General features: G+C 36.4%; 2 pseudogenes; one reads left to right on the top strand and one right to left on the bottom strand.

The window, feature by feature from the left end:
- LOC111720093 overlaps window positions 1-792 on the top strand; it is an 81,345-nt pseudogene extending 80,553 nt beyond the window's left edge.
- A 12,565-nt stretch (window positions 793-13,357) lies between these two features.
- On the bottom strand, window positions 13,358-14,320 carry LOC100929225 (annotated as a pseudogene).
- Window positions 14,321-14,587: the final 267 nt, after the last annotated feature.

Here is a 14,587-nt window from a genome sequence, read left to right on the forward strand (position 1 = left end):
TTATCTGTCCCTCTGAACGCAGCATCTGATTTGCATGTGGGAAATGTGAGCTGTAGAAAGGTGCCTTCTCTCAAGTGGAGGTAACAGCCCAATCTCCCTCCCCCAATCCATTTCCTCTCATTATTTCTCTAGCAAAATTTGTCTTTCAATCTTATCATTTCACAGTTCAGGCTTTTTTCTCTCTCTTTTTAAATTTAACAGTATGGTCATAGACCATCTTCTTCTTCCTATAATAGCATCAGTCAGCTAAATCTCTGCATTGATTTTCCCTAGAGCAGTCTGTAACAATTGAAATTTATTTCAGTTATAAAAACAAATCGTGTGGCATTCAACATCTATGATCAAAAGTCACAGTCTTTCAAAGACTTGTTAAATCCCTTGTCTAGCACCAGCCAGGTCAGTATTTCCCATTTCCCACCCAAGTGAAATATATAATCGTTGATCAAGCTGACTTTCAAGGTCTTTTCTAACCCTAAATCACGTTCTAATCCTATCACCTCCATGTAAAAAAGCTAGTGAAACACACTGGGGTCAGGTTCACTGATGTTGCAATGCCATCATCTTTCTTATAATAATTGGAAACATAAAAGAGAACTTATTTATAGAGACTGGAGCTCAAATAGAATGCTCTGGGTCTTTAGCAGGTCAACCTAATTACTTTAATATCTCTTCTGTTTCAAAGTCTTTTCCAGTTTGCCAAACTTAAAAATATAGGATGGAGTCCCAAAGCTTCTAGAAGACCATTCATTGCCAGAAATGAGCCTTTTTTCCAACATGTGCACCATATCTTGATGTGTTCTGGAGAGGAAGAAAGAAATTGCCAGTATTGTTTATGGGAATGAACAGGACATAGACATGATTTAGTGAAACTGTTTATGAAGTAAAATGCCTTCCTCTCAAAATCCAAGCTGATCAATGAGAAAAAAAGGGAATACTAAAAATGTCTCATATTTCTTAATGACTATATCATCTATCTGCATTACACAGAATTGGATTCAACACATTAAGTGCTGTTTCTCTCATTCACTATTGAAACTATTAAGTCTCCTATTGAATTTTACATATTGAGGATTGGAACAGGGAGGGGAAAGAATCACTCTTTTTGCCAGTACAGAAGAAGAAAGCTTTCTTTGTCTTAGAAACTTTTATTTACAATATAATGGATATTATAAAACAGATATCGTACCCAGAATCACTTCCAAAGCTAGTTCAGGTTCAAGCCACTTGGTTGGTAAATATCAAAACTATCAAAACTCTTTGACCCATAGCTCTCAGGGTTCCAGTGATGTGTTCACTTTTCTTTCACCATTAGAGAAGCAAATGACATGTAAACAAATATGTAGCATAACAAATAAGAATGTTATCCCATATATACACAGGAATTCACTATCCCATGAAATCACTGCTACCAGTAGAGTAGATCAGTGGTCTCATACTTAAATCCTAAGGATGCCCACCTACTCATCATACATTGACTCAGAAAACCACAAATTAACATTATTTCTGTTTTATATTATATTATATTAATATATATATATATTATATTAATATATATATATTATATATATTTCTGTTTTATATTATATTATATTATAATATATATATTATATTAAAATATATATATATATATTTTAATAGATATATTATATCTATTTTGTTCAATATTTCCCAATTAAATTTTAATCTAGTTGGGTATCCTCTGGGAGCTTGCTTGTGCATATGAGTTTGACATCTAGGAAGTAGAGCATATATGTGGCAGGGAATGCACATGGAAGGACACACATAGAGAACATGAGAACCTTTGGATATTCATGTCTCCTGTGCCGCATAGCTGCCTATGTCTTCTTGTGATACCATCATGCTTCTCTCTGTTGAAGATTTGCTGAGCTTCTGTGTTCTTGTTGACTGCTCAGCTGCTATGTTGCTAACTTCTGCGTGCATCTTTATTCATCTGAGAGGCAGCTGAATTATTGAGCTGCTGCTGCTGCTGCTGCTGCTGCTTATAGGGGTCTTGTCCAGAAAAGCTAAGCGCCTCTGACTATTTCAGCCCATTTTTTTTATAGACCTCAGCCAGCTACTCTGGCGGTCTATGTAAATACTCCTTTCAGCACTTCAGCTCTGTTTTTGAATTGCTTTGCTCCTATAGTCTTATAAACTTTTTTTTTTATCTAAACATTTCTACTACCAAGATGACAAATTATGATCCATGCAAATGACAAAGACTGAGTGGACAGGACTGAAAGGGCTGATGACTTTTTTCCCATTTTCTCCAAAAAAACAAATTGTTACACATGACTTAGCGGTGTCCTTCCCTACAGATGTCAAAGAAAATGATTTTACTGTCTTTCTATCAACATATAGGGAAATGGATTAGAGAAATCTTGATATACGATAGCAGATAGCCAATATTATTGACTTCCTTGGGTTCTTTCAGATTTTGATTCAATTCATCTCCCCAGTAACAGCTAGAATGCCAATAATGCTTATTTCTAATGTAATTCATTTTTGGTCACACAGGCATACTCAAGCTCCTCTGAAAATAAAGTCTTTCCCATTACAATTTCATGTCTTAGCCCAACTCAGGCATTAGAGAATTTCTTATATTTTTTTAAAGTTTTTCTTTTTTATTTATTTAATATTTTTCTGCAGTTACATTTAAAACAATATTTTTACATTTGTTTTTTTTTAATTTTTGAGTCCCTGATATTCTCCCTTATTCCCACCCCCAGCTCCCACTAAGAAATCACATGTGAAATTATAGAAAACATTTACATAAAAATCATTTTGTGAAAGAAAAAATAGATCTCCTATCCTAAAAAAACCCTCAAGAAAAATAAAATTTAAAAAAAGAGAGAAAGAGAGTATGTTTCAATCTGCATTAAGACACAATTCTTTCTCTGGGTATGGATAGGATTTTTCATCATAAGTCTTTCAGAGTAGTCATGGATCATTGTATTGCTGAGAATAACAATCATTTATAGCTGATCATCCCAGAACATTGGCAATACTTTGTATAGAATACATTTCACTTTGCTGGGTCATGGAGAATTTTTTTTGTTTGTTTGTTTTTTTTCTGAGAGCATCCTGTTTGCCATTTCCCATAGATTAATCATAATTCATCATAATTACATAACACAATTTATGCAGCCATTCCCCAGTTGTTGGACATCCCCTAAATTTCTAGTTTTTTGCCCTGAGAAGAGAGCTGTAAAAATATTTTTGCGCATATACATACTTTTCCTTTTTTAAGAATGTCTTGAGATTCGTGCCTAGTAGTGGTATTGTTAGGTCAAAGGATATGCATGAATTTATAGCCCTTTGGACAGAGTTTATATCTTTTGATCATTTGTTAATTTGGAGCATGGCTCTTATTTTTTTCATAAATTTGACTCAGTTTTCCCAACTTATAGAAATGAGGGCTTATCAGAGAAACTTCCTTTAAAATTCTTTTTTTTTACAGTTACTATTGCTAACTGTATCCCCCCATTTATTCTATTCCTGGGAGTTTTCATTTTGAGATCTTTCAGGAGGTAATCAGTGGATTCTTTAAATTTCCATTTACCCTCTGGTTCTAGAATATCAGGACGGTTTTCTTTGATAATTTCTTGAAAAGTAATGTCTAGGTTCTTTTCTTTTGATCATGATTCGGGTAGATCAACAATTTTTAAATCATCTCTTCTTGAGAGATTAGTTATTTCATCAAAAATTATTTCACTTTTGTCTGTTTTTCACTTTTTTGTTTTGCTTTATTGTATCTTGATTTCTCATAAAGTCATTAGATTCCATTTGCTCAATTCTAGTTTTTAAGGAATTATTTCCTCAGTGAATGTTTGTGCCTTCTTTCCCATTTGTCCAGTTTTGTCTTTTAAAGCATTCTTCTCCTCATTAGCTTTTTCTATCTCCTCTTGCATCACTCTCAATTCTTTTCTTAAGTTTTCTTTTATCTCTCTTGATTTTCAAAATCTCTTTCAAATTTCCTGAGGCCAGTTCTTGTTTTTCTTGGAAGCTTTGGATATAGAAACTTTAACTTTCTTTTCTTCCAAGTGAGTGTTTTCATGTTCCTTGTCACCATAACAACTTTCAATGGTCAGAAACTTTTTCTGTCCATTTTCCTAGCTTATTACTTGATTTTGAGTCTTTGCTAAAGTGGGGCTATTTCCAGGGTGGAAGGTACAGTGTCCCAAGCTTCAAGGATTTTATGCAGCTTTTTTCAGAGATGCTTCTTGGAATCTGACTACAAGCAATCTTTTCTGCCATGGAACTGTGGGGAGGTCCCTTCCCCCACTGTAGATGAATGTTCTAGTGGGCTAAAGCAACAGAGTCCTTCCTCAATCCTCATAAAAAGACCTCCTATCTCTTGTCAGACCTCAGGAAGCTGCCATCACCACCAATGTCCATGCCCACATTTGGTGTGCTGGTTTCCCAAGGCACTCTCATCTTTTCAAACTTTTCTTCCAACTTTACATATCACCTTTGGTGCTTTTAGGTTGAGAAGTCTGAGAAGCGCCAATGCTGCTACAGATTCAGAAGTCCTTCTTTGCTGGAGCTGGGACTCGAGCTGTGCTTGTGCAGCTTCTGCTGGGACTGGGTGCTGGGCTCCCACTGTTCCTGCAGATCTTTTCTTCTGACTTTCCAAGTCCTCTTTGTTGGCTCTGGACTGAGTGGTCTGGAAACCACCAGCATTGCCATTGATTCCAATGTTCTTAACCCATTCCTGCTTTACTGGCATGAGGCCAGGGCTGGGGCCAGAGTTGTGTTGTTAGGTCCTGCACTGGTACTGAATGCTGGATTCTCACTTTCATGTCTCAGGCCTTTTCAGCTCATCTAAGTTGTCTTTAGCTGGAAAATCACAAATGTAGTAAGTCATTATTTAAAGAAGTTTGGGGTGGTTTAGGGGAGAGATTGGGTGAATTAAGTTGGCCATGTTGGCTCCAATCCCCCCAAAATTTCCTATTATCAAGGGCACCAACTTTACAAAGGCCTCTTTTTTCTCCACTTAATCCTTTGATTAGGTCTTTGGCCTACAGCCCAAGAAATAGCAATGCTAAGTGATCTTTTTACAAAGCATCTAGGAACTAAACTCAATCAGATCTGGATCCCCAACAATTCTCCAATGAGATCTAACTATTGCCTCATGGATCATCATAACTCCAAGAGTTTTCTGCTGCCTCTAGGAGAAAATATGAGGCCTTCTTTTAGAATTTTAAAGTCTTTCACTCTTGTCCCTAAACTACCATTCCAGACCCATTATATATTATTTACCTTCTCACACAACATTTAGACAACTAGCTTTTTCTTTCTCAGATATAGTACATAACTAACTCCATTTATTTCCACTACACTCACTGTCTCCTGATTTCATGAGGTCCCTCTCTACTTCAGCATACAGCTAAAACACAATCTTTTGCCCAAAGCCTTTTCTCATCTCCTTCCCTCAAATGCCATTACCCTCCCTCTCTGTTTTGTAATTAACTGTTCTGTATTTGTTTTGTATTTCTTCTTTTTGTATTCATTTTATATATTCTCATTTAGGTATTTGTATTATCTCTTCTAATAGAAAGTAGGTTCCTTGAGGCCAAGGAATCTGCAGTGCCAACATCAAGCACAATTCTTGGCACACAGAAAATCGTTTAAAAAGAATTATTTATCAATGCATTGATTGGGTTTATAGGAGTTCTTCACCTGTAATCTATAAATTTGTTTTTCATTTTTTTAAAAACATAATAATATTTCCAAATGACTTGTTTCTTTTGTAATCAAAATGCATTTTTATGTTTTTTTTTTAAAAAAGAAGCTATATGCTCCACTAGACTGTCAAAGAAGTCCTAAATTACAAAAGTCTAAGAACCTATGACTTCCAGAGTTTTTCAATAACATTGACAGGGAAATAAAAAATTGAGAGACCTTGACAATTCGAGTAAGTACAATGGCAAAGAAAAGATTGAATTGGCTCTAAAAAAGCATTCCATTCATCTCTCCTCCTTGGGAATGGAGGAGACAATTTTTACCTCTCAAAGTCTAGCCAATTATCAAGTTCTTGTGGATGCACTGGGATTGGATGAATAAAACAAGGGATTCATCAAAACAGCACAGGACAGATGAATGCTAGGACAAATGATAATTAGAAACTGGGTTAAATTAGAGTTTATATTAAGATTTATACAAAAATATGTGCTCTGGCAAACATATACATATATATATATATATATATATATATATATACACACACACACACACACACACACACGTATACATACATACATACACCCACACAGAGGCCAGTTTACTGAGATTAAGCTCAAGTTCATGCACAGACACACTGCTATTTACACAAGGTTATGATAAGGCTAGTAAAATGGATTAGAAAGGCTTAGAAATAAGATGGCATATAATAAATAAAATAAGGCTTAGAAACCAGATGGCACAATATATAGAGAGCTCCTGGAGTTATAAAGACTTACTATGTGACCTGAGCAAATCATTTGACCTTTACTTGCCTCAGTTTCCTTAGTTGTAAAATGGAGATGATAATAGCATCAAATGTGATAAAAAATATGAACATGTTCATCAGTGTCTGATACATAATAATTGCTATATAGATGCTCCAGGAGCTCTATATAAATTGTGCCATCTGGTTTCTAGGCCAACTCTTTCTCCACTTTACTAGAAAGTTGCTATTAGTTGATTCCAAGTCTCATATTTGACACATACTGACTGGTTTTTCAATGTCTCAGTATTCTAAAGAACTCTCTTGAAAGTATAAGCTGCAGAGCTTCATTCAAAGAGGGAGGTTTCCTCACCTGGAAGTTCCCTGTACCAATGAAACCACTGGTTCTTTCAATCCTTATTCTATAAGATAAGACTTATTTAGGAAGGTCAGGGCTGCTGCCTTGACAAATCTTCAAAACATACATTTAAGTTCTTTGATTCAGTGACATTATTTCCTTCACCCTCCATAAAACCAGTTTAGTCATTATTTTCAATATATCAAAATCTCTGGAGGTTGTGACTATTAATTTTTGTCTTTGTATCACTATTGTCTAGCTAGCACAGTTCCTGGAATAGAGTAGGTGCTTAATAAATGTTGATTGGATTACAGTAGCAATGTTGTTAGCAACAATTACAAGACAACAAGGAGCCACCTGTTGCTGTATATTGGGACCAATGAATACACTATCCATATAGTATTTGGCCATGAAACCACAGAAAAAACACTTCCCTTAAACCACCCTTAAACTGTCCTTTGGATGAATTTATGATATGGAGGTATTCATTCATAACATCATTTAAAAGGGAATAAAAAATTGAGTAGGCTTTTCTATCTATGGATAGCCATATTCACAGCTCCTACTTTCCTTCATTACCAGGTGATTGTGGTTTAGCCCAGACCCAGGGTGTTTGTATTTTCTGCTCTATATAAACCATTGTTTCATTTCACTGTACACTTATTTCACTTAGTCGTTACATATAAAATAGGTAATCCAGGGTAATTTAGAACAGGAAGGCATATTTTCTTGGTGATCTAGAACAGAAGGTCACCCTTTATGAGGTGATCTAGAACAGGTCACCTTTATGGTGTGATCTAGAACAGGAAGGTGCTTTTTTTCCTGGTGATCCAGAACAGGAAGACACTCATTATGAGGTGATCCAGAACAGGAAGATACTTTTTCCTGTTGATCTACAACAGCAAATCACATTTCCTGGGTGATCCAGAACAGGAAGCCATCAGTTCTGGGGCTATATAGAACAGGAATACATGTTTCCCTGGTGATCTAGAACAAGAAGCCATGTATTCCACATGATCTAGAACAGGAAGCCATTTTTCTGAGTAATCAGGAAGACACTTATTCCAAGTGATCTTGGATCACAAAAGCATGCTTTATCTATAACAAGAAGTCATCCATTCTGGGGCAATCTGAAACAGGAACACATTTTCCCAGGTAGTCTAGAACAGGAAATCACATTTTTCTGGTGATCTAGAACAGGAAGAAACACATTCAGGGGGTGATCTAGAACAAGAAGATGTGATTTTGGGGGTGATCTAGAATAGGAAGTCATCCTTTCTTGGGTGATCTAGAAAGATCATATTTCCAGGTTATCCAGAACAGGAAATCATTTTATTGGGTAATCTAGAACAGAAAGCCATGTTTTCCACATGATCTAGAACAGAAAATAATCTTTCTGAGTGATCAGGAAGATACTTATTCCAAGTAATCTTGGATCAGAAAAACATGCTTTTTTGACCAATCCAGCCATGTCATCAGAGGTGATCTAGAACAGATTTTAACCTATGATCCCATTCAGATTCTGATAAAAAAACATAATCTTCTGACTTTCCCACATTAACTATGCTTAAACTCTGAGCGATCTAGAACAGGAAAACACATTTCCTGGCTGATCTAGAACACAGAGACATGCATTTGCAAGGTGACCTAGAACAGACTGCTGTGTACTCTGGGCGATTTGGAACACAGAGGCATGTTTTCCAGGTGATCTAAAACAGGAAGACATGGTTTTCTGAGTGATCTATTAATACTCTATTAATATTCTCCTTTCATTTTTCTGCTTTCCTTCTAGTTTTGGATGCATTGGTTTTGTTCATGCACAACCTTTTTAGTTTCATGACAACAAAATTGTCCATTTTACTTCTTGTGATAGATGGCAGCTCTCTATTTGAAGACATCTATCTAAAATGAACTTAACAGGCAGTGTGATGTAGTAGATTGATCACTGGATTTGGAGCCAGGAAGACATTTGGTCAAATCCTGCTTCCAACAGTAACTAACTGCTTCACTATGTGCAACTCATTTAATTACTTTGAACTGCATTTTTATCATCTGAAAAAAAATGACATGGTTGGACTCAAGGCTGTCCATGTGGACAGGTCCTTGTGGTCTTTTATAACTCCAAATCTATCATCTTTTGACTGATTTTGTTTTTGTTTTTGTTCTTAATGGAAAATTCAATCTTATTTCTATCTCTTATTGTTCAAACTTTTCACTAGAACATAGGCTGACACAAAGGCATGCATGATATGGCTTTTGTTCACAATAGCACCTTATATCCAGTTCTTTTTAATTCCCTAATCACCATCTTTTCTGCTCTACAATATTATGGAAATAATACGAGGCTGAAAGTCAATGGATTGGGTCCCAACTGAGGACAATTGGGTTCTCAGTTTCTTTGCCTGTAAAATCTGAGGGTTGCATTGGATGATTTCTGATGTCCTGAATCAATGTTCTGAATCTGTGATCTTCAGTAAGTTGAAGAGATGGACTAGATGAACGACGACATCCCATTCTCCTTTTAATGTAAGATCTTGTCATTCCACTCACCAAATCTTGAAGCACAGAACAATTACATACAACTAACATTATGTAGACCATCCAGGCTTTCCATAATGGGAGACAGTGAGCAAGGAAGAATCACTATGTTGAAAGAGTAATGATAAATGTGCAGAGATTATAGGTTGCAGACAGCTCCTTATGACAGAATAGGTACAGTCAGTTATCACAACCATTCAGCGATGGGTATTCACAGACCCAGAGTCCGAAGAGTTCCTTGGAATTCTGAATGAAAACATTCAAAAAATACACTAGATCAAGGGGAAGAGTATATAAGAAAGTCATTAGAGGTCAGCAATCCCCTTCACCAAGAGCTCTCTAATGTGTAAAATACAGAATGAACTGGTGGATTAAGATCTCTTTTTACTTTTACTTAGGATCCTGATCAAAAACCATAATTGCCTGACTTTCCAGCATTAACTATGCTTAACAAATAAAGTATGTTTTTTCCATGCACAGAAATTGGCAAGTTTGAAGATTCCTAAAATAAATTCCCTTTGCCAAGTTTTTAATTAACATAAACTTATTTCAATTCCTCTAGCAGTCATCTCCTTCCTATTATTACTTCTCCCTCCCTGAGTCGGACAATTATAACTAATTGCCTGTCATTACACGACTAAACAGGTTCAGTGTGCCCCGATATTTCCAAAGGCTAATTGTCATCAGGAAACAAAATTTCTAATTAGCTTCAGGGCCAGATGCATTAGGATTTGACTCATGCAGGTGTACATGAGCTTATCTGTATTCCTTTTCATTGGATGCAAAATGTCCCAGCTGTTCACTTTGGAATTTTTCAAAGGGCAATCGTAAAATTAAGTGTGCAATTGTATGGACAAGCAGAGTGGAATTGGAGATGGCATGTCCTTGACTCAAAGCTGCAGTCAGCAATTCCAGCAGCTAGGAAAATTTATTTGAACTGATGGGATAGAGAGGACAAGGATTAATGTTTGGCACGTGTATGTAGGAGCTGGGAAATGAGAATTAAGGTCTGGTGGGTTTTTTCTTTATTTTGGGGAGGGAAGTAATTGGGGTTGAGATTTGTCTGAGGTAATACACCTAGTGAACATCAAGTGCCTGAGATTTAATCAGAACTCGGGTCCTGACACCAAAGCCAGTGCTTTATCCACTATTCTACCAAGATATCCCATCTGGTGCTTTCAGTGAAGAGTTGAGGTAGACTAAAGACACAGGCCATGGTGGTTGAGGAGGTTAAAGATGTGGGAGGCCATAGTTATTTCTCTTGGTAAAGCATGCCAGTCTCTGGTGGCTAAGAAAGAAAAGATTTCAGGGTTTGGAACTATCAGAAAGGGACTCTCATGAATCCAGAAGACCATGGGGTAAATTTTTAGTTGTAAAGAGATCGACAGCAGTCACAATGAGAGTAGCTGCAAGAAGGGATAATCTAGTACTCATAAGATCAAACAGTTGACCTTGAAGGGATCTCTGGGGCTATCTAAATTTAGTCCCTTTATTTTACAGATGAGAAAACTAAGAACCATAAAAGTAAAATGACTTGTACCAGATAACATAGGGACAAAAAGTACCATGAGAAGAATTTGAACCCAGATGCAGAATTCTCTCCACTGTACCAGCTGCCTTTTTTTCCAGATTTGGTTTTCTTTCTAGAGCTGTAACATACTGCAGGGGGAGTTATTACTCTTGCCAGACAAAGAAAATAGAAAGCCATATTGTGAATTCAAACCTTGTTGGTATTACTGTGGTTTAGTTGCCGCTTGTCTCCAGCTCTCTCAGCATTCCTATATCAAACTGCTAATTATTCTAAATTATCCAGAGATGTGATGGTCTCAGGATGGCCTTCTAAAAATAAAAATGAAAATCACAAAATTCCGTAGATAAATATCTGCAGACAAAGAGCATTTGATTAGAAGTCGAGTCCAAGAAATGTTACTAACTATGAGAAATAAAAGAAATAAAAGATCCAGGCAGGATCCAAAAATTATTTGGGCATCTCAAACAAAAAAAGAATATTGATACAACACTATATTATTAGTGGGAAGCAAAGGAATGAGGTGGGGGTGAATCTGCATGAGATTAGAACATGAAGTTATGAGTGACAGAGAAATCACTATGAACAAAAGAATACTTGAACCAATGGAAAGAAAATTGATCCAAATAAGGGACCTGGTTTCAGATCCTGCCTCTGTCACTAACCATCTTGGTGACCTTGAACAAGCCATTTTACCACTAGGCTTGAGGTTTTCTATTTGTGAAATGAAAGGTTTGGATTCATTAAGGTCCCTTATAGCTCTAAACCTTGCATGACCAACCAATGACCAAGCATTTATTAAGCATCTACTATCTTCCAAGCAGTGAGCTAGTCATTGAGATAAAAATAAAGTTGACAGATCAATCTCTATTTATATGTAGCTTAAAATTCCATTTCATTGACTAGCTGAGAACCTTGGTATACATTTATCTAGTCTGTCTGAGTCTTGGTTAGCACCACCTATAAAATGAGGAAATTGACATAATCAGTCTCTAAAATTCATTCCTTTGATGATGATGAAGAAGAAATCAATATTTATATGGCAACTTAAGCACTGCAAACACTTTGAAAATACAATGGTACAATGACACTGGTCTGCTTTGAAACTTACCCAATTCAATATTCAATGTATTTTGAGAAAAAATAATGCTCCAGCACTTGCTTCTTTGGCACTCATCCCACTTGATTGCTGTCTTTGTTGAGCAGTAGAGAAGTTAGACTGGACAGGAGTGCTTCCAGCACCTGTCACCATTACTCTTGCCCTTCATAGCTCCTCCCCACGAAGGCAGCCATATTCCAGACTGTCAGGTTGGGGCATCATGGGATGCAGAGGTGGTGCATATTACAGGGCAGGTCACAGGGCAATTCCCATAGGGGGCTGCATATGTTCTTCTGGCTCCTCAAATAGTAGTTGTGGAAGGGGTATAGAGTGGCCGACAGTAGTAGCATAAGAAGCAGCAGTGGGAGCCCAGACAGAGGCTACAGTGGGGGTGGGGGTGATAGCAGACCCAGGATTGCTGGGAGCTCCAAGCCCAGGGCAGAGGCCAGAGTTGGGCTGCAAAGGATACAGCACCATAGTTTCTGCTTCCATATCCTATATAGGATGAAGGAAGAATACAAAACTTCTGCTTCCTCTCAGAAAGTGAGTTGGGTCAAGAAGGAAGGAGCCTGGATGGATTGGCTTGTTTTTCCACCGCTGGAACCCCTTCTGACCCCTTTGGAGTATTGGGTAGGGAGGAATGATTAGGCTGAAGACTGAAAATGGGCTCCTTATGGGGAAAATTAATTTGGTACTTATAGTTTTTACCACTTGTCATATCTTCTGGAAACAATTAAGTAAGGTACCACTATTCCCAACAACACTGAGATAGGTGCTATTATTATCCCCAATGAGGAAATCAAGCCAGGCAAAAGTCTAATGATTTGATGAGTCATATTGCTAGTTAAGTGTCTAAGGCAAGATATACCTAAGGGTTTCCAGCTTGCTAGTCAGTTAACAAGTATTTGTTTAGATCTTGAATATTCATGAGATTACCAGATTTAGATCAAAGATTACAGGATCATAGTTGAAAGAGATCTTATTAGGCATTCTAGTCCAATACATTCATTTCACAAGTGAGAAAGTTGAGGTCCAGAGACAAAGTATTAATTTTTTAACAGGTTGTTTTTTGTTTTGTTTTAAATGTTAAGATCTTTTCATGAAATTTTCATTGCATGTACATTTTGCATTAATTGAAAAGATCTATATTTCTAATGGAAGATTTAAGCAAGTAAAAGATAAGAATAGTCTCTGACTACTCTGATTCTGGTTTGTATGAGTTCATCATTAGCATGATGTCAAAATAGAGAAAATTTAGAAGCCATTTTCTGATGCATTTCCTTAATCCGTCTTAGATCTTTCTTTAGACTTTTGCTTTTGAGTCTCTTTTTATCCCTTTCTCTTTTCACAGAGCTCTTTTCAGTGTTTAGACTTACTGCTACCATGCTAGACATCTTTATCCTGAGATCAACCGCAGCTGTGGCCACAGCTGCGGCTTTGAGGTCTTTCCCTTTTTTCACTCTTTCACTTCTTACAACACTCTTCTTCATATCTCTTCTGACAACATGCCCTGTTGGAATCCTGAGAATTTTTTATTATTGTATAATTCTCTTTAGAGCTGCGCTGTATGTACTTCTTATGTTTTTTATTTGTGTGTGAATGAACTGATTACAAGTCTTTTGTGGCTCCTTCCGGCACAAAATCATATTTTGTATTCTGTTTGGATTTTATTTTTCCTTTGAGAGCAAATTTTGAAGATTTTTCCTGGTTCTTATCATATTCCTTGAAGTCATTCTTGGTGTATTTTCCACCTTTTCCTCTCCATTTAACAGATTGGCTAAAATCTATGTGTATTCTGTTATCTACAAGCACATTATCCATTTTGAAAAAGGCTTTTTCATAATCTTCCTTTTCAAATTCAGTAAACATTTAACAATAGGACTCTTCTGTCTTCCAGTCACAAATGACATTACAGCTTTTTGTTAGACCGAATCTTGAGAATATTATTTTCAGATCTTCACTTGTGGTCATTAGATTCAATTTGCACACAAATGGGTGCTGGAGGTTTGATATCTGTATCAGGTAAATTTCCCACCATTTCTAAAAGAATAGCTAAGTTGAGTTTTTGCCTCCTTTTTGTCCACTATTCAAATTCTTCAAATGATCTCCACTTTGATATCTTTGATTTCTTTGTCTGATCCATTATCAAGATGCTCTTTGGTTGATTCTTTTGGTCAATTAAGAATTGGTAAATCAGCTGAGCCATTGATTGATGATCTAAAATCACTATATGGTTTATTCCAATATCTTGATAAAGTACAAAGTGTTTATCAGCAAAAGTCTTATTAATTTTCTTGATTACATCCTTCTGTTACTTCACCAAACTCTATACATTCTATCAAAGTAATCTGGATTTAATCCTATGGTCATAAGAATCAATATCTTTTATGGGGAGAGAGAATTTTACATACCTTGCTTTCTCTAAGGGCCTTATTAGTATGAATTTAAAAGAAAATATATGTATAGGATCTATAGGATTTTTTGTTTGGTGAACTTTTTATAAGAATACAGATTACAACTGTCTACAACTTTGATAAATCCTACAAAATTGCTTTAGGTATATAGAGGTTATAAGACCTGTCTTCCTGAAACCAAGTCCAGTACTCTAGCTTTGCCTCTGCAAAGAGAGCTAGGATA

This window comes from Sarcophilus harrisii, chromosome 3 (genome assembly GCF_902635505.1).
Source record: "Sarcophilus harrisii chromosome 3, mSarHar1.11, whole genome shotgun sequence".
Lineage (NCBI taxonomy): Eukaryota > Metazoa > Chordata > Mammalia > Dasyuromorphia > Dasyuridae > Sarcophilus > Sarcophilus harrisii.